The 21,171-nt window shown below is 48.6% G+C and overlaps 1 protein-coding gene across 1 annotated transcript in view; it reads left to right on the top strand.

Moving 5' to 3' along the window:
* Positions 1-2,260: 2,260 nt before the first annotated feature.
* The window catches only part of P2RY2 (purinergic receptor P2Y2), a 284,868-nt gene continuing 265,957 nt past the window's right edge, over positions 2,261-21,171 (top strand). The window contains exon 1 of the mRNA XM_073661297.1: positions 2,261-2,610. The gene's annotated coding sequence lies outside the window, so the exon portion shown is untranslated. The remainder of the gene's footprint in view (positions 2,611-21,171) is intronic.

Genomic DNA, 21,171 nt, shown 5'->3' with positions numbered 1-21,171 from the left:
GATATATATTGTACTAATTATTTGCTCACAGTTTGTTGAAAACACGAAACCCATTTAATAAAAAAATAAATACTTCCTCTTCAAATTGTAAAATGCCTTATTTTTGGTTTTCTGGAGCCATCCCTTGATCTCCTCATCCCGTTGTCACACTGAAACTGACACCAAGTAAAAGCAAACCAATAACTGGCACATATGCCCCTCCCTTCTACAGAGATACCAGAGGTCACATGATACATTTTCCCGCCCTTATGACTCCTAAGAAACAGAAAGAGTCCTGCTACCATTAAAAGGGTTGACTGAGATTCCGAAAACGATCTGATTATTTTTTCATAGAAATTAGACCCTCACGGTCGGTGATTGATCCAATGTGATCTACGCCCAATCGAGCAGTGAGGAATAGATAGGAGATTGCTCACGCTCAGTGATAGTTGGATGTTTGGAATAGAGGTGTGAGCTGTTACATAAGGACATGGTGCTATAAAGAAAAATATGTCCCATCTGTGATCACAGTTTATCTGATTGTAGAGATAGTACGGTTCCTCCAGGATGTCAGAACAGATGGAAGATCGAGAAGCGAGTATTCCTGGGTCCACCATAGGAAAGCACCAGACGGGTCCCCGCCCGGCTCTGACTGCATGCGTCTGTCTTCTCATGTCATGCACATACTTTACTGACTTGTCAATTAAACAATGGTCAATAGGACATCCTAATTACAGCCCGATTTGTGGGACAACCTGTTTTACCTCTTTACACCTAGACCATAGGTATTAACCGCTTCCGTACCTTATACCACTTGAATTTTTCTATTGACTTCTTAACTGGATGGCGGTGTTAATTTTGTATCATATAGCGGTGTAAGTCCACGCAACGTTTAGATTCTCCAAAAGGAAAAAAAAATCCTTAAATGCTTGAAGTCATTTCAACAACCTTTGTGTAAGTCCATAGTACAAGCGAATAGAATGTGTAATGTATCTTATCAGAGAAATCTGCATCTTTCTCCACTTATGAGCCACCTCTCCCTTTCTCAATTCAATACGAAAAACTGCTAAAATCCATCTTGGTCAAAGGACTGCCAGTTCACTGAGGGATCACATTACAGCTGCTGATAGAAGTCTATGGAGAGGGAAGGGACAGATCATACTGCAGCTCTCTAGTAAGCGTTCTGTTGCTTCTCATTCCCCATCACAATTAGTCAAATACCGAAAGAATTCAATAATTAGATTAAGTTTAATTGATTACAAAAAAGTTTTTATTAAACAAACAACAGACAGCCCATATAAAATATGCCCCTAAAAAAGACCCATTTAAAATTTGAGGCAGTGCGGTCCATGGTGTAGTCTAATATAACCAGTTATAATTAGTACATGGACAAGGTCCAGATTGAAAGTAACAGATCTATGAATATACAGAAAATCCAGCGATAATATGCACATATGGTTATTATATTTCAAATTTTAGATCATATATATCATTAATGGCAATCTCCATCATCAGGAAATTTAACAGCCAATTCCTACGTTATAGTAACAATATAGCATACACATTTATCACAATAGATCAAAATATTAGATTAATTCATTGTATGGTAACCTATCTGAAATAGGTCAGAGAGTTGAAATGTAAACAATTATATCATAGACCATTATATAGACATCTGTACATATAGTAATCATACAGACCATTTGCCATTGCTCATAGACCCGCACTGCCTCGTACCCCAACGCGCGTTTCGCATTCTGCTTCGTCGGGGGGCTGCATTGCTCATGGGTCTTCATTGCTGCTGTTTTTGAACATGTGCTACATAGAGACAGGAGAACAGGAATCCCTCACGTCCATGCGTGCTGTGTATGGGAGACATCATAGCAGCTACTCTGCACCCACTAGCTCAGAGACAACTGAAAATTAGAGATAGAGCTTACGGTATACATTAACATTTCCATAAAGAAATTTTTAGCAGGTCTATGGTTTCTTGTTTTGTCAAAATTATCTCATAGGAAAATATTACAGATGTGGACTGAGCGTAGGGCAGATAATTTGGATGATTCACTAGAAAGAGTGAAGCTGCGTAAACTCGACTGAATGAAAAAAACAGAACAGGACACAAAAGCGAACATTTCCCAGCAATAGACAATGTCCTGGTTGTAATAACGGGATATTTAGAGACGGGCCAGTGATTTGTTTGAATGGGTAACCCAGGGCTTATCATTAATAACCGCTGGCAAAGAGCAGCGATGACGAAAACCCAAGAGTGGAGGAGCGGGAGGCGGATCTGTGCTGACTACATTGTATCTAATATCTCTCCATAGAATTCAATAACAACAAATGATTTGCCCATTCTTCATGTTTTAAAGGGTGTGTAAACTTTTGCAGCCTCGTTTCACTGCTTCAATTCATCTAATATATTAAATGGAACGAGTTTGCGATTGGCGATACATTTCTGGGCACTGACGTCCTCTGCACATTTATGTGACTCCGTGGCTCCACATCCCCGAGATATCAGTTACTCCGCTCCCTCCGATTCCTCCTCTGACTCTGGAGTTACCGGAAGATCCTCAGCTCAATCACTGACCCCCTACTGATCCCATCTGACCGGAGAAAAGTCGTTTAAGGGTGAGTTATCGTAGATTGTGCAGTGTTCCCGGCCGTGAGACACACGTCCATCCTGTTAGCAGGTTTCTAAGGTTTAAGATGGAAATGCAGGTGAACGACCTGAAAAAAGGGTCATGCTTTAACGTAAAGGAAATGTGTCAGAAGAAAAGAAATCTACTGTATAAATCAGGAGTTTTTTTAATGTATATATTTTTTTGTCTCTCATGTCTCTTTCTATTAAAAAGAAACTTTTTGAGATTTTAAAATCGACCGTTAGATTTAATTTAAGAATCCTACTTCCTGCTCGTCACTTGAACATTAGCAGCAATAGACTGACTCAGACTGTATATTATGTACAGAAGCCCCTCTGTGAAGGGAGAGGGAGGAGGTGAGCTGTGACATCACTTATAGTGCATGGTGGATCCTGGGTTATCTACTGTATATAGACGTGTTTTCAATCATTGTACAGGAGGAGGAGGAGGTGAGCTGTGACATCACCTATTGATTGTGATTATTTTTGGCTGTCCAGCATTTGGAGTGTTTTCTAAAGTGAAAACAAAAAAATTATGTATACATTAGCAGTAGTTGGTTTGATTCCTAATTTTAGATATACTTTATAGCATTCCGCCTGCAGTCACCACTAGGGGGAGCTCCCTGCATACAGAGATACTGTTATGCACACGCCCGGGCTAAGCGGCGTGTGCGTGGGATTGGTAGTGATTCCACTGGACCGTGCCGGAGAGTGAATGCCTGGAGGGGCGTGACTAAGTATTCACCCGATCCGACCAGGGTCGCACGACGGCATACGACGCCAGTGCACCAAGGAGGAACCGAGCAGAGGGACCAGGTGCTACTCCAGGACAGACCCCGGACACGGCTGTTGACCCACACAGGGGAATACAGGAACAGGCTGGTAGGCTGGCACACAGACTGGAGGGTATAGGCAGGCACGACTGGTATGCAGGCAGGCGGGTATGCAGGCAGGGGGGTAAAGGCAAGCACAGCTAGAGTGCAGACAGGGAGGCACTAGCAGGTAGGAACACAGGCGGGATAGGACCCAGTACACACCGGGACTCAGGAACAATACAGGCAGAGGGTTACAGGCAAGCACAGCTAGAGTGCAGACAAGGCTGAGCAGGGAGGACAGGGCTCTGTTCACACGGAACAGACAGGAAGGGAAAGACAGAGCCAGATACTCACACAGTACTTGCAGAGACAACAAGCAGGAGTTAGGTACGAGTTCAGACTCTGCAGAAAAAGGAAGGGAACGGACATAGAGGCAAAACAGGTAAAGGACAGGAGAGAGTTCAGACTGGAACTGAGTGTACGGAGGAGACCGACACTGCAGAGGGATACAGGAGCGGGTCTGGGAATACGGCCCCCAGAGAGGCGGAACGAACAGGCAAGGAGCGTGTTCAGACAGGACAGACCAGACGCAGGAGCGGGTCTAGGAAATCGGCCACTAGAAGGCGGAACGAACAGGCAAGGAGCGTGTTCAGACAGGACAGACCAGACACAGGAGCGGGTCTAGGAAATCGGCCACTAGAAGGCGAGAGGAACAGGCTAGGAGCGTGTTCAGACAGGACAGACAAGAGAACACAGAAAGGAGTCAGTTCAGACACGGGAGCTGATACCGCAAAGCAGGAGACATACAGGACTCAGTTCAGACACGGGAGCTGATACCGCAAAGCAGGAGACATACAGGACACAGTTCAGACACGGGAGCTGATACCGCAAAGCAGGAGACATACAGGACTCAGTTCAGACACGGGAACTGATACAAAAAGCAGGAGACAAGAGACGGGACCTGGCACCTTCAGAGTGCAAGCACACACTGAAGGAAACACTATGCTCAGGCAGGGATAGAAGGGAGCTGCTGAGCTATATACCAAGTGACAGACAGCAATAGGCTGAGGACGCACAAGGGGTGTGACCCACAGCAGGTACAAAAGGCAGGAAGTGATCGGGCGCCGCCCTTAAGCAGCAGAAACAGACACAAACAGACAGCATGGAGGGAAGCCAGAGAGACATTCTGGACAGGAGATCAAGTGCGCCCTCTTGCACAGTGGGAGATGGACCACCATGCAAGGACGCCGCCAGGTATGTTACAGTACCTCCCCCCTTACGCCCCCTCTTCTTCAGGCCTGCCAGAATCTTCCGCAGGGAATTCGAGGGCCAGTCGTTCACTGGGTTGGAGGGGGACAGAGACTTAAGGGTAATCTCTGCTTCGAGGTACATCTTGTCAAGCTCACAGGAAGAAATAGACGGGTTATCACGTACATAATGAGGAAAAGTCACTGTCTCTTTGTTATCTGGTGGTATCCCGGAGGATTCAGGAAACAACTGGAGGTCCTCCGCCGGGTCAGAAGAGTGCAGAGGCTCAGAGAAAACAACTGCTTCAGAGTACACTAGGTCGGACTCACTGGAGGAAGCAGGCGAGGTATCGGGTACCGAGTATAGGAAAGTCTCTGTCCATTCACCACCAGGTGGCACCCCGAAGGGTTCTGGAGACAGCTGGCGGTCCTCCGCCTGGTCAGAGGGGTGTAGAGACTCACGGGTAACCTCTGCTTCAGAGTACACTAGGTCGGACTCACTGGACGAAGCAAGCGAGGTATCAGATCCAGGATATAGGAAAGTCTCTGTCCATTCACCACCAGGTGGCACCCCGAAGGATTCTGAACACAACTGGAGGTCCTCCGCCTGGTCGGAGGGGTGTAGAGACTCAGGAGTAACCTCTGCTTCGGAGTACACTAAGTTGGACTCACTGGACGAAGCGAGCGAGGTATCAGGTACAGAGTATAGGAGAGTCTCTGTCCTTTCGCTACCAGGTAGCACCCCGAAGGGTTCAGGAGACAACTGGAGATCCTCCGCCTGGTCGGAGGGGTGTAGAGACTCGGAGGTAACTACCACTTTGGGGTACCCATTGTCAGGCTCACAGGACGAAGCGGACAAAGTATTGAGTACCGGGTGTAGAGAAGTCTCTCTCCATTTGTCATCGAGTGGTATCCCGGAGGGTTCAGGAGGCAACAGGGGATCCTCCGCCAGGTAGTAGAGGTGCACAGACTCTGAGGTAACCACAGCTTTGGAGCATCCTTGGACATGCACACCGGTTAAAGAGAAAGAAGCATCTGATGCCGGGTGCAGGAAGTTCTCCTGTGTGGAGTCTGGATGGGCAGAAGTCTCTTCGGCCAGGAGAACTGGTGCACTACCCACGCACATTACCCATTGGGGTTTCTCCGGGATACAGGGAGATGAAGCTTCAGTAGGGACTTCAAGGTTGGGGTCAGGAGGTCTCAGGGAGGACAGACCCTGGCGTGACGGCTTGCCTCTAAGTCTAGCACGTCTGGACTGCCTCTTGAGGTTGAGAGAAGTATTCCGGAAAGCGTAGTCACCCTGTGAGGATTCTGGGTGGGCAGTAGTCTCATTGGGCTGGAGGACTATTGCGCTACCCACACACATTACCCGTCGGGGCTGCTCCGGGATATTGGGAAGTGAAGCTTCAGCAGGGGCTTCAGAGTTAGGGTCCTCGAAGACCATACGAAAGGCCACCAGGAAGGCCTGCAGGTCAAGGATGACAGGATCCCATGCTTCCCATAGGGGGGTGACCCATTTCAAGGCATCACCCGCTAGGTAGTCAATCATAAAGGCCACTTTAGCCCAATCGGAAGGAAAATAGAGAGGGTAGGCCTTAAAGTGTAGCATGCATTGCTCCACAAATGCACGACACTGTCTTGGATCCCCATAGTAACGTGGCGGATCCGCAGGAACGAGGGCTGATAGATCCATCTGGACGGGTGCGTAACTCGCCTGGAACTCAGCTAAAGGGGGAAAAAAATTTATTTATTTTATTTTAATGCATGTATTCGCTGGAAAAACTTCTCAAAGAGCGAAGGCCGTGGGGCTCAACGGGAACCATGGCCTGAGCATGCTGTTATGCACACGCCCGGGCTAAGCGACGTGTGCGTGGGATTGGTAGTGATTCCACTGGACCGTGCCGGAGAGTGAATGCCTGGAGGGGCGTGACTAAGTATTCACCCGATCCGACCAGGGTCGCACGACGGCATACGACGCCAGTGCACCAAGGAGGAACCGAGCAGAGGGACCAGGTGCTACTCCAGGACAGACCCCGGACACGGCTGTTGACCCACACAGGGGAATACAGGAACAGGCTGGTAGGCTGGCACACAGACTGGAGGGTATAGGCAGGCACGACTGGTATGCAGGCAGGCGGGTATGCAGGCAGGGGGGTAAAGGCAAGCACAGCTAGAGTGCAGACAGGGAGGCACTAGCAGGTAGGAACACAGGCGGGATAGGACCCAGTACACACCGGGACTCAGGAACAATACAGGCAGAGGGTTACAGGCAAGCACAGCTAGAGTGCAGACAAGGCTGAGCAGGGAGGACAGGGCTCTGTTCACACGGAACAGACAGGAAGGGAAAGACAGAGCCAGATACTCACACAGTACTTGCAGAGACAACAAGCAGGAGTTAGGTACGAGTTCAGACTCTGCAGAAAAAGGAAGGGAACGGACATAGAGGCAAAACAGGTAAAGGACAGGAGAGAGTTCAGACTGGAACTGAGTGTACGGAGGAGACCGACACTGCAGAGGGATACAGGAGCGGGTCTGGGAATACGGCCCCCAGAGAGGCGGAACGAACAGGCAAGGAGCGTGTTCAGACAGGACAGACCAGACGCAGGAGCGGGTCTAGGAAATCGGCCACTAGAAGGCGGAACGAACAGGCAAGGAGCGTGTTCAGACAGGACAGACCAGACACAGGAGCGGGTCTAGGAAATCGGCCACTAGAAGGCGAGAGGAACAGGCTAGGAGCGTGTTCAGACAGGACAGACAAGAGAACACAGAAAGGAGTCAGTTCAGACACGGGAGCTGATACCGCAAAGCAGGAGACATACAGGACTCAGTTCAGACACGGGAGCTGATACCGCAAAGCAGGAGACATACAGGACACAGTTCAGACACGGGAGCTGATACCGCAAAGCAGGAGACATACAGGACTCAGTTCAGACACGGGAACTGATACAAAAAGCAGGAGACAAGAGACGGGACCTGGCACCTTCAGAGTGCAAGCACACACTGAAGGAAACACTATGCTCAGGCAGGGATAGAAGGGAGCTGCTGAGCTATATACCAAGTGACAGACAGCAATAGGCTGAGGACGCACAAGGGGTGTGACCCACAGCAGGTACAAAAGGCAGGAAGTGATCGGGCGCCGCCCTTAAGCAGCAGAAACAGACACAAACAGACAGCATGGAGGGAAGCCAGAGAGACATTCTGGACAGGAGATCAAGTGCGCCCTCTTGCACAGTGGGAGATGGACCACCATGCAAGGACGCCGCCAGGTATGTTACAGATACAGGATAAGATTCTGTCTGCAGCCACGACTACGGGGAGCTCCCTGCATACAGAGATACAGGATAAGATTCTGTCTCCAGCCACCACTAGGGGGAGCACCCTGTGTACAGAGATACAGGATAAGATTCTGTCTGCAGCCACCACTAGGGGGAGCTCCCTGTATGCAGAGATACATGATAAGATTCTGTCTGCAGCCACCACTAGGGGGAGCTCCCTGCATACAGAGATACAGGATAAGATTCTGTCTCCAGCCACCACTAGGGGGAGCACCCTGTATACAGAGATACCGGATAAGATTCTGTCTCCACCCACCACTAGGGGGAGCTCCCTGTATACAGAGATACATGATAAGATCCTGTCTGCAGCCACCACTAGGGGGAGCTCCCTGTATACAGAGATACATGATAAGATTCTGTCTGCAGCCACCACTAGGGGGAGCTCCCTGTATATAGAGATACATGATAAGATTCTGTCTGCAGCCACCACTAGGGGGAGCTCCCTGTATATAGAGATACATGATAAGATTACATAGTTACATAGTTTATAAGGCTGAAAAAAGACAAGCATCCATCCAGTTCAGCCTATTTCTTGTGCACTGTAGCTATTCCGCAGCGTTGATCCAGGGGAAGGCAAAAAAAACCCATGCGGTATTGGCCAATTTACATTATTGAGGAAAAATTCACTTCCCGACTCCAATCCGGCAGTCAGATTAAATCCCTGGATTAATTAACTATCACTAAGCATAAGATGTAATTTTATTGTTCTCAAGAAAGGCGTTCATGCCTCTCTTGAACTCATTAAGTGAGTTGGACATCACCACTTCCTCTCCCAGAGAGTTCCAGAGTCTCACGGCTCTGACCGTAAAGAATCCCCTTCTATGCTGGTGCAGGAACCTCCTTTCCTCCAGACGCATAGTGTGCCCCCTCGTCTTTGTCACCATCCTTGGTATAAACAGGTCATGGGAGAGATCTCTGTACTGCCCCCTGATGTATTTATACATGTTTATGACGTCTTCCCTAAGCCTTCTCTTTTCCAACGCAAATAGGCCTAATTTTGACAACCTCTCTGGGTATTCTAGTCCCTCCATTCCCCTGTCTGCAGCCACCACTAGAGGGAGCTCCCTGTATACAGAGATACATGGTAAGATCCTGTCTGCAGCCACCACTAGAGGGAGCACCCTGTATACAGAGATACAGGATAAGATTCTGTCTGCAGCCACCACTAGAGGGAGCTCCCTGTATACAGAGATACAGAATAAAATCCTATCGGCAGACACCACTAGGGGGAGCTCCATGCATACAGAGATACAGGATAAGATTCTGTCTGCAGCCACCACTAGGGGGAGCCCCCAGTATACAGAAATACATGATAAGATTCTGTCTGCAGCCACCACTAGGGGGAGTTCCCTGTATGCAGAGATACATGATAAGATTCTGTCTGCAGCCACCACTAGGGGGAGTTCCCTGTATACAGAGATACATGATAAGATTCTGTCTGCAGCCACCACTAGGGGGAGCTCCCTGTATACAGGCGGTGGTAGATCGGCTCACTTGGTTGCACATAGAGGTACACAGGAACACTGTCTTTTAAATCTTCTGTTGGGTTTATTAAGAGTGCTGCATCACAGCACTGTTAGCTAAAACAAACACGGCCTTCCTGGCCTTACAGGAAAAGGAAAACATAATATATAGCACAGTCCTTTTTGCTACGGATAACCGCATGCTTCAGGAACAAACAACCCAAGGTTTGTCTTTCCTTCACATGAAAAAACAGCTCAGAGCTTCCACCTTCATGTCCTCCCCACAGATAAATGCTCTAAAAGGCTGGGATTTTATCCTCTGACCTCTTCCCTTTGTACAGGTGTTTAATCATCCTAGCAGTAAAGATGGCTGATTAACCCCTTATTCCTTAATGTGATGGAATCTTTTTCCTATGTTTAATTACTGTAGCTAACAATCTCAATGCTACATATCTTCCCTCCAGTTCTTTGCCAGTGACTTAGTCACATATCCCCCTCCTCTGCCCAAAGGTGTAGGTTTGGCACTTTCAGTCACCAAACATGGAAGTCTAAACTGGGCATCTGCGTTGCTGTAGCTTTCCAGGCCTGTGTTCCACATGAAAGGTGAAGACCTGTAGCTCTGAGTTTCAACTCTTGGAACGCCATCTCTACTTCAAGAGGCCATTTGGCCATTGATGTCTTCATGCCCTTAAAGTCGGCAGGGGTGCGGTTTCATGGTAAAATTCGGGATACCCAGCTGATAGTGTCTAACCATTCCCAGAAATGCCCGAATCTGTTCCTTGGAGACCGGTTTCAGCCAATTTTGGACTGCTTCCACCTTATTCACCTGCGACTAGTGTTGAGCGATACCTTCCGATATCAGGAAATATCGTATCGGATTGGATCGGGCCGATACCCAAAAAGTATCGGATATCGCCGATTCCGATACCGGAAACCAATGCAAGTCAATGGGACACAAATATCGGAATGAAAATAAACCCTTTCTTTCCTTGTAGGTTAATTCTACATGAAGTAAAACAACTAAGAATAATGTAGAATGACATGAAAAGCCGGCAATTCATCAGCGGCATTCACCGGTACCCGACAATTTACAACAGAAAGAATAGAGCTTCACACATAGATTAGATAGATAGAAACATGTCAGTCACATATATATGAAGTACTGTGATAGTGTTGCTTACTGTACTTGTCATTTAGTGTAAAGGATTTATTTTAAAAAATATTAGTGTTTTCGTGCACCGTCTCTTTAAGAAAGCCGGCCGGCAATTCAGCAGCGGTACCCGACAATTTACAACAGAAAGAATAGAGCATCACACATAGATTAGATAGATAGAAATATGTCAGTCACATATATATGAAGTACAGTGACAGTGTTGCTTACTGTACTTGTCATTTAGTGTAAAGGATTTATTTTAAAAAATAATAGTGTTTTCATGCACTGTCTCTTTAAAAAAGCCGGCCGGCAATTCAGCATCTGTACCCGACAATTTAGAATAGAAGGAATAGAGAATCACACATAGATTAGATAGATAGAAACATGTCAGTCACATATATATGAAGTACAGTGACAGTGTTGATTACTGTACTTGTCATTTAGTGTTAAAATAAAGGATTTATTTAAAAAAAAATTGGCGTGGGGTTCCCCTTAATTTTAGGCTCTAGCGGAGGTTAAGCAGACAGCTGGGGCAAATGTTTGAAGCCTGGGAAGGGGGTAATACCCACGGAGCTTCCCAGGCTACTAATATCAGCCCCCAGCTGAATACCTAGCCTTTACTAGCTATTAAAATGGGGGAACCCCCCCCAAAAAATAACGTGGGGTCCCCCCTAATTTAATAGCTAGCACAGGCTAGGCAGACAGCTGGGGGCTGATATTAATAGCCCAGGAAGGGTGCCATGAATATTGGCCCCCTCCCAGGCTAGAAACACCAGCCGTCAGCCGCCCCAGAAATGGCGCATCCATAGGATGCGCCAATTCTGGCACTTAGACTCGCTCTTCCCACTGCCCTGTAGCGGTGGCAGTGGGGTAATGGGGTTGGGGTTGATGTCAGCTTATAATGCCAGATGACATCAAGCCCAGGTTAGTAATGGAGAGGCGTCTATAAGACACCCCCATTACTAACCCCATAGTCAAAGTTAAAGAAAAACACAAACACCCAGAATAAAGTCCTTTAATTGAAATAAACACACAATTCTTTATTGTTCTAAATTAAACCATACTTACCGTCACGCCCATTCCAGCTGAAGCCAACGATCTCCTGCAATAAAAGAAAAATAATAAAGCAACCTCATCCTTACCTTTCCATGGTTCCCACGACAGCTTCAGCTCTGCTACATCGAGATAACAGGCTGGACCGCAGCAGAACGCTGCCATCCAGCCTGTCATCCCGCAGACACTGAGAAGCGCAGGCATGCTTGCGCTCCTCAGTGTCTCTCTGTGACGTCATCCAGATGAGCCGAGTTCATGTCCAATGAACTCAGCTCACCTCATGCACGTCACTGACAGCGTGGGAAAATTCTCCTGCACTCAGCGCTTCAGCGTGAGAATTCTCCCACGCTGTCAGTGACATACATGAGGTGAGGTCATGTCCAATGAACTCAGCTCACCTCATGCACGTCACTGACAGCGTGGGAAAATTCTCACGCTGAAGTGCTGAGTGCAGGAGAATTTTCCCACGCTGTCAGTGACGTACATGAGGTGAGCTGAGTTCATTGGACATGACCTCGGCTCATCTGGATGCCGTCACAGCCAGACACTGAGGAGTGGAAGTATGCCTGCGCTTCTCAGTGTCTGCGGGATGACAGGCTGGATGGCAGCGTTCTGCTGCGGTCCAGCCTGTCATCTCGATGTAGCAGAGCTGAAGCTGTCGTGGGAACCATGGAAAGGTAAGGATGAGGTTGCTTTATTATTTTTCTTTTATTGCAGGAGATCGTTGGCTTCAGCTGGAATGGGCGTGATGGTAAGTATGGTTTAATTTAGAACAATAAAGAATTGTGTGTTTATTTCAATTAAAGGACTTTATTCTGGGTGTTGTGTTTTTTTAAATACTTTACTAGAAATTCATGGCGGTCATGTCTAATATTGGCGTGACCCCATGAATTTCGGGCTTAGGGCCAGCTGATAATGCCAAGCTGGCCTTAACCCCTTTATTACCCAGTGAGCCACCGCACCAGGGCCCTGGATGAGTTGGGTACAGCGCCAGAAGATGGTGCTTCTATGAACGCGCCATTTTCTGGGGCGGCTGCGGACTGCAATTTGCAGCGGGGGGGGGCCCAGAAAGCTTGGGCCTCCCTGCGCTGCGGATTCCAGCCCCCAGCTGCCTAGTTGTACCTGGCTGGGCACAAAAATAGGGCGAAGCCCCACGCATTTTTTTTTTTTAATTATTTCATGAAATTCATGGAATAATTAAGAAAAAAAGGGCTTCCCTATATTGTTGTGTCCAACCAGGTACAAATAGGCAGCTGGTGGATGGGGGCAGCCCATTCCTGCCTGCTGTACCTGGCTGGACACAAATATAGGGCGAAGCCCCACATCAATTTTTTTTAAAATAAATCCTTTATTTTAACACTAAATGACATTTGAGGACTTAATAAAGATGCAGTCCCTAAATTATTATTTATTTTTTAATTAATTTTTCCCAAAACTTTTGACGTGGGCTTCGCCATATTTTTGTATGCCAGCCAGGTACAGCATCCAGCTTCTATGAACGCGCCATTTTCCGGGGTGGCTGCGGACTGCAATTTTCAGCGGGGGGGCAGAAAGCTTGGGCCTCCCTGCGCTGCAGATTCCACCCCCCAGCTGCCTAGTTGTACCTGGCTGGACACAAAAATAGGGCGAAGCCCCACGTTTTGTTTTTTTTAATTATTTCATGAAATTCATGGAATAATTAAGAAAAAAAGGGCTTCCCTATATTGTTGTGTCCAACCAGGTACAAATAGGCAGCTGGTGGTTGGGGGCAGCCCGTTCCTGCCTGCTGTACCTGGCTGGACACAAATATAGGGCGAAGCCCCACATAATTTTTTTTTAATTATTTCATGAATTTCCTGAAATAATTAAAAAAAAATTGACGTGGGGCTTCACACTATATTTGTGTCCAGTCAGGTACAGAAGGCAGGAACGGGCTGCCCCCAACCACCAGCTGCCTATTTGTACCTGGCCAGACACAACAATATAGGGAAGCCCTTTTTTTCTTAATTATTCCATGAATTTCATGAAATAATTAAAAAAAAAAAAACGTGGAGCTTCGCCCTATTTTTGTGTCCAGCCAGGTACAACTAGGCAGCTGGGGGATGGAATCTGCAGCGCAGGGAGGACCAAGCTTTCTGCCCCCCCGCTGAAAATTGCAGTCTGTGTCTAGGTGAGTATAGGTGTAGTTTTTTATTTTTTACTTTATTTTAGGTGGCGATCGGCGGGGACAGGTAATGTATGAACTAATTTATTGTAGGTAACCACTGGCCACCAATGACATGTATCTAACATTTATTGGGGACACAGTAGGGCAGTTTAAATAGCAGGATCAGTCTGATGGGAACTACTGCTCCCATCGAGCTGATCCTGCTGGCACGAGTGGACGGGGGACACACATAGGCCGATGGGAGTAGTGGTGTCACATCGGCCTATGTCTGCCTGCACGCACACACCCGCAGACATCGCACAGACACCGCGTACACCCGCACAAACATCGCACAGACACCCCGCACACACACCCCGCACACACACTAATCATGACGGGTCTGGGAGGTGAAGCTGACCTGTGCGGCCGTGGGAAAGTTCATGTGAGTTCATGCAGTCAAGCATGAACTCACATGAACCCTCTGAGGGCACCGCGGCGACTTCAAATGAACAGTTGATCGGCATCACCTGATACCTCAGCTGTTCATTTGAAATAACCGGCGGGAAAGCGCAGCACAGAACGGGTGAAGTCTTTTCACTGCCGGCTTCCCCGCCCGGGTCCTTCACTCCCCGCTCCTTGGAGCTGCGCTCCCCGCCCGGTCCTAACTTACGATCGGGATGGGAGGTGGCGAGGGGAGCGGAGGATCAGGGTGGGAGGCTGCGGGGAAGCAGTATGGGGCTGTGTGATTGTTTAAAAGCCGGCAGCTTTTTACCGCCCGCCGGCTTTTAAACAATCAGGAGAATTCTCCCACGCTGGGATGGCATTCTGATGACAGGCTGGATCGCGCTGCCATCCAACTTGTCATCCTTCACAGACACTGCAGAGCGCAGGCATTATGGGAACTTCCGATTCCGGTATCCGATATTGTAAAAGTATCGGAATTAAGTATCGGAATTCCGATACCGCGAATATCGGCCGATACCCGATATTACAGTATCGGAATGCTCAACACTACCTGCGACTTTAGGTTATGTGCACATGTTCAGGATTTGCTTGCAGAAATTTCTGCAGCATTTCTGCAAGATTCTGCATCTCTTGGCAGCAAAAACGCTGCGGAAATTCTGCACATTTTTTATGCTTTTTTATTTTTTTTTCTTGCATTTTTTGTGCGTTTTTGCCTGTGGATTTGCCATGCGTTTTTTCCAATGCATTGTATAGGAAAAACGCAGGCAAAAACACACAGAGAATGGACATGCTGCTTCTTTTTCCGCACATGAAATTCTGTAAGGAAAAATCCTGATCATCTTGCAAAATCTCCTAGGAAATGCTGGGATAAGGTTTGCAATGCGTTTTTGGGGCCAATTCTGTGTGGATTTACCACATCAAAAACGTATAAAAAACGCACCGTGTGCACATAGCCTTACTTTGCTTCTTCCAATGATGCAGCCCAGGTATTTTCCCTTCCTATTCCCGATGGCGCACTTCTTTGGGTTTATGGTGAAGCCCACTTTCCTCAGCACATCCAGCACAGCCTGGACCTTCTGCAGATGACTTCCCCAATCCGGGCTGAATATCACAATATCGTCGTGGTTAGCTGCGGTGTACTTTTTGTGAGGGGCTATGATCCAGTCTATGGCCCTCTGGAAGGAAGCTGGGTCTCTTTGCAGGACCAATGGGCTTCTGGTATACTGGAAGCTGTTATGCACACGCCCGGACTGACTGGCGTGTGCGTGATTTAGTGATTCCACTGTGCCATGAACCGGAGAGTGCCTGGAGGGGCGTAACTAAGTATCCACCCTATCCTTCCAAGGTTGCACGATGGCTAACGACGCCATGCACCAGGGAGGAACCGAGCAGAGGGACCAGGTGCTACTCCAGGTCAGACCCTGGACACGGCTGTTGACCCACACCGGGGAATACAGGAACAGGCAGGTTAGGCTGGCACACAGACTGGTGGGTATAGGTAGGCACGGCTGGCGTACAGACGGGGAGGTACTGGCAAGCACGGCTGGTATGCAGACAGGGGGTACTGACAAGCTCTGCTGGCGTGCAGACTGGATAGGGTCCAGTACAGACTGAGACTCAGGAACAGAACCGCAGATGCGGTAGACAAACAGAGCAGAGAGGAACCGCTGGAGCGGTGGGCAAGACAGAGCAGAGAGATACCGCCGGAGCGGTGAGCAAGCAGAGCAGGCAGGAACTGCCGGAGCGGTGAGCAAGGCAGAGCAGGCAGGAACCGCCGGAGCGGTGAGCAAGGCAGAGCAGGCAGGAACCGCCGAAGCGGTGAGCAAGGCAGAGCAGGCAGGAACCGCCGGAGTGGTGAGCAAGGCAGAACGGGCAGGAACCGCCGGAGAGGTGAGCAAGGCAGAACGGGCAGGAACCGCCGGAGCGGTGAGCAAGGCAGAACGGGCAGGAACCGCTGGAGCGGTGAGCAAGGCAGAGCGGGCAGGAACCCCCGGAGCGGTGAGCAAGGCAGAGCGGGCAGGAACCGCCGGAGCGGTGAGCAAGGCAGAGCGGGCAGGAACTTCCGGAGCGGTGAGCAAGGCAGAGCGGGCAGGAACCGCCGGAGCGGTGAGCAAGGCAGAGCAGGCAGGAACCGCCAGAGCGGTGAGCAAGGCAGAGCAGGCAGGAACCGCCGGAGCGGTGAGCAAGGCAGAGCAGGCAGGAATCGCCGGAGCGGTGAGCAAGGCAGAACAGGCAGGAACTGCCGGAGCGGTGAGCAAGGCAGAGCAGGCAGGAACTGCCGGAGCGGTGAGCAAGACAGAGCAGGCAGGAACCGTCGGAGCGGTGAGCAAGGCAGAGCAGAGCAAGACCGCCGGAGCGGTGAGCAATGGCAGAGCAGAGGAGACAGGGCTCTGTTCACACGGAACAGACTGGAAGGGGAAGGCAGAACCAGATGCACACAAGGTACTTGCAATGAAGTAGCGAGTGGACTCTAAACTCACAAACGGAAGTACAGTGACAACGAGTAGGAGTTAGATGCGGGTTCAGACTCTGCAGGAAAAGGGAAGGTACGGACATAGAGAAAACAGGTAACAGGCTAGGAGAGTGTTCAGACAAGAACTGACACTGCAGCGAGATACAGGAGCGGGTCAAGGTATGCGGCCCCTAGAAGGCGGGACAAACAGGCTAGGAGCGTGTTCAGACTGGCCTGGAAATACAGCCTCCAGGAAGGCGGACAGACAGGCAAGAAAACACAGATAACAGATCTAGGTATGCGGCCCCTAGAAGGCGGGACGAACAGGCTAGGAGCGTGTTCAGACTGGCCTGGAAATACAGCCTCCAGGAAGGCGGACAGACAACAGGCTAGGAGATAGTTCAGACAGGACCTGGCACATCAGAGGCAAGAAGCCCTCTGAAGGAACGAGTTGCTCAGGCCCCTCCTACTGGGCGGAGGGGGTTTAAATATCCAGTGACTCACAGCAATAGGCTGGAGACCCATTAGGGGTGCGCCCACAGCAGCTATAAGAATCAGGAAGTAACCGGGCCGCCGCCCTAAGCAGTCAGTCAAGGGACATGCAAACAGCATGCACAGGAGCAGGAATAGCAGACTGGACAGACAGGTAAGATTGCGGTCTTGCATAGTGGGGGGTGGTGCACTATGCAAGTACGCCGCCAGGGATGTTACAGAAGCCACCATCACGTGTAAAAGAGGTAGTCTTCTTCTTGGCACTGAGAGAGAAAAAATTGCCAGGAATTTTTCGTTAGGTCCAGGGAGGTGATGTATCTGGCTGACCCTAGCTTTGATATGAGTTCATTATCATGGGGTACCGGATACAAATCAAATTTAGCTCCTTCCTTCGAAAATAGCTTGCAGTGGGCTTCGGGGATTCTATACGGCTTTTGGTTCACCTGCACATGTGGCTCCATCAGGATTCCATGTTCACCAACCTGCGTACGTTTTGTCAACTCCGAAAACAGGCCCCGGTTCCGCATGGCAGTTATCAGCATTGTTGTTTCTGGGCCGATGACAGTGTCTCTGCCACAGGGATCACCTTATTGTCACCTTCTGGTCTGTCCAGCCCACATGGAGTTTCAACTTTGTTTCTCTGTTACCCTGCCTTGACGGATAGCGGCATGAGAGGATTTAGGAAAGGAGAGGTGGTAGCGGTCAACTGGCAGGTGGGGACAGGACTTGCAATATTTTTGGATTTCACGGTGACATCTGGGCCAATAGAACCTCTGCATGACTCGTTGTTGAGTTTTGTCCACCCTAGATAGTCACCCACGACATGTGAATGGGCCCTGTCCAACACCCTTTGTCTATAGGATCCTGGTTCCAATAATTGCGCCACTATCTGCTCCCTCACCTTAGTAACGCGGTATAAGTCCCCACTCAACATGAAATAGGGAAATCTGCCCCCAACTCCTGTGCTATGCCTTTTATGACTGTTATTATTGAACGCTTCTTTTAGAGTTAGGTCCCTATGTTGGGTGAACCCAAAATTTTCTCTGGTCACCCCTATCTCTGTCTGCCTCAGGGGATACTATCTTCTCATCTTCTCCCATTACACAGAAGGGAAACTAGTCAGACTCTGGGGTTGCTGAGACTTTTTTAGGGACGACCTGTTTCTTACCCGAGCAATTTATGTATCCGCCCCTCCTCCACAAGTCCCAAAACAACACAAAGTCCCGACCTATGATAACTGGATGCAACAAATCCTGGACCACGCCGACCTCATGGAACCTCGGGCCGTCTCAATGACCACTCTGGCCACCGGATAGTCTTTAGCATCCCTGTGAATGAAGCGTATGCCCCCATAGTCAACAATAGTAGTATAATGCACCCCATAGACATTCATAGCAGTATAATGCACCCAATAGACATTCATAGTAATATAATGCACCCTATAGACATCTGACGCGCCCCCTGGACAGTGGGGTACTCGGTGCCGGGCCGGTCGTTGCTAGGGGAGATGTCACAGTGGCAGTGACCCGGTCCGTGATCCAGGGCGGTCAGTAAAAAGGGAATATTTACAGGGGAATTAAAGTTCTTATATATAGTTCGTGACGCCACCTGTGGTATGCTGCTATATGGAGCCGCCGCTGCGGAGCAGGTCCTCTGGAGCTGGTGTGAATGCAGCAGAGTTGGTTTAGCTTTCCACAGGTAGAGCTTAGCTCCAGGGCAGTGTAGATGTTGCTGTTATGGTGTAGTGCAGAGGATGGCGCAGATAATGATCACAGAGACAGTAAGGTGCAGTCCTTAGGGTTTACTCACGGTTTCTTAAGACTTCCAGTTACCAGTACTAGAGTAACTTCCCACGGCGTTCTGTGCTTACTCAGGGAGGGGTTCAGCAAACTCTGAGGTCTCTCCGGAGTACGTAAAGGGACCCCCTTCTGTGTGTTCCTTCTGGCCGTCTCTCTGCACCTCACACCCAGTGTCTCAGGCCAGTGGCCGCGGACCTTGCCGAGTGACGTCTTCTCTGTCCCCTGGGTCCTCTATGGCCACCTTTCTGGTGATTAGATGTGGATTGTGGCTGCAGTACCTGAAATACTGCAGCCTCCGGTTTCCTAGTTGAGGCTTAAAGAACTCTGCTAGTTTAGGGACCGGTCCCCTCTGTGCGACCTGACCCCTCCACCTCCTGGTAGATTCAGGCGTACGGGTGGCCTCCAGCACTACCCGTATCCCCGGGGTCCCTTCCACGTTCCTGGAGCCTTTCCTGCTCCTCTCTCTCTCTTCAGTCTTGGGCCTCTCTGGCTAGGACCTCCTCCTGAGCAGAGCTCCTACAGAGCTCCTGCTCCTCTCACTGTCCTCCTCTGACTGATCTGTTCTTTCAAGATGGCTTCTCTCTATATACTATTCCTAACAAGTGCTCCCCTGATTTACTTCCTCCACCCACACCCACTACATGGTTCCCCCTACTTTGATTCCCCCCACTCCAGCCAGGGACAGGGCTCAGCAGGGAAGCAGCACATCTTGCCCCTCCTGCTGGTCTGGAGTAGTGTAGTGTTGGATGCAGGTGTTAGGGTCCCGGGCAGCACTCCTTCCTTACCTGAGAGTGAGATACCACACCTCTGGGTGAGATGCAGTACCTCTGTGGCGACTGAACCCGCAGGGGTGCCACACATCCTTAGTAGTATAATGCAACCCATAGTCAACAATAGTAGAATAATGCACCCCATAGACATCCTTAGTAGTATAATGCACCCCATAGACATCCTTAGTAGAATAATGCACCCCATAGACATCCATAGTAATATAATGCACCCCATAGACATCCATAGTAATATAATGCACCCCATAGACATCCATAGTAGTATAATGCACCCAATAGACATCCATAGTAGTATAATGCACCCCATAGAAATCCATAGTAATATAATGCACCCCATAGACATCCTTAGTAATATAATGCACCCCATAGACATCCATAGTAATATAATGCACCCCATAGACATCCTTAGTAATATAATGCACCCCATAGTCAACAATAGTAGTATAATGCACCCCATAGACATTCTTAGTAGTATAATGCACCCAATAGACATTCAAAGTAATATATTGCACCCCACAGACATCCTTAGTAGTATAATGCACCCCATAGTCAACAATAGTAATATAATGCACCCTATAGACATCCATAGTAATATAATGCACCTCATAGACATCCTTAGTAGTATAATGCACCCATAGACATCCATAATAATATAATGCACCCATAGTCAACAATAGTAGTATAATGCACCCCATAGACATCTTTAGTAGCACGATGCACCCCATAGACATCTTCTTAGTATAATGCACCCCATAGACATCCATAGTAATCTAATGCACCTCATAGACATCCTTAGTAGTATGATGCACCCCATAGACATCCATAGTAGTATAATGCACCCCAAAGACATCCATAGTAGTGTAATGCAACCCATAGACATCCATAGTAATATAATGCCCCCCATAGACATCCATAGTAATATAATGCACCCCATAGACATCCATAGTAGTATAATTCACCCCATAGACATCTTTAGTAATATAATGCACCCCATAGTCAACAATAGTAGTATAATGCACCCTATAGACATCCATAGTAATATAATGCACCTCATAGACATCCTTAGTAGTATAATGCACCCCATAGACATCCATAGTAATATAATGCACCTCATAGACGTCCTTAGTAGTATGATGCACCCCATAGTCAACAATAGTAGTATAATGCACCCCATAGACATCCATAGTAGTATAATGCACCCCATAGACATCCATAGTAATATAATGCACCCCATAGACATCCATAGTTCTATAATGCACCCCATAGACATCCATAGTAGTATAATGCACCCCATAGACATCCATAGTAGTGTAGTGCACCCCATAGACATCCATAGTAATATAATTCACCCCATAGTCAACAAT

This window comes from Phyllobates terribilis, unplaced genomic scaffold (assembly GCF_046119375.1).
Source record: "Phyllobates terribilis strain yellow unplaced genomic scaffold, ASM4611937v1 Scaffold_2__4_contigs__length_985480577, whole genome shotgun sequence".
NCBI lineage: Eukaryota > Metazoa > Chordata > Amphibia > Anura > Dendrobatidae > Phyllobates > Phyllobates terribilis.
Note: the sequence above shows the minus strand (reverse complement) of the source record. Positions and strands in the feature narration are given on the sequence as shown.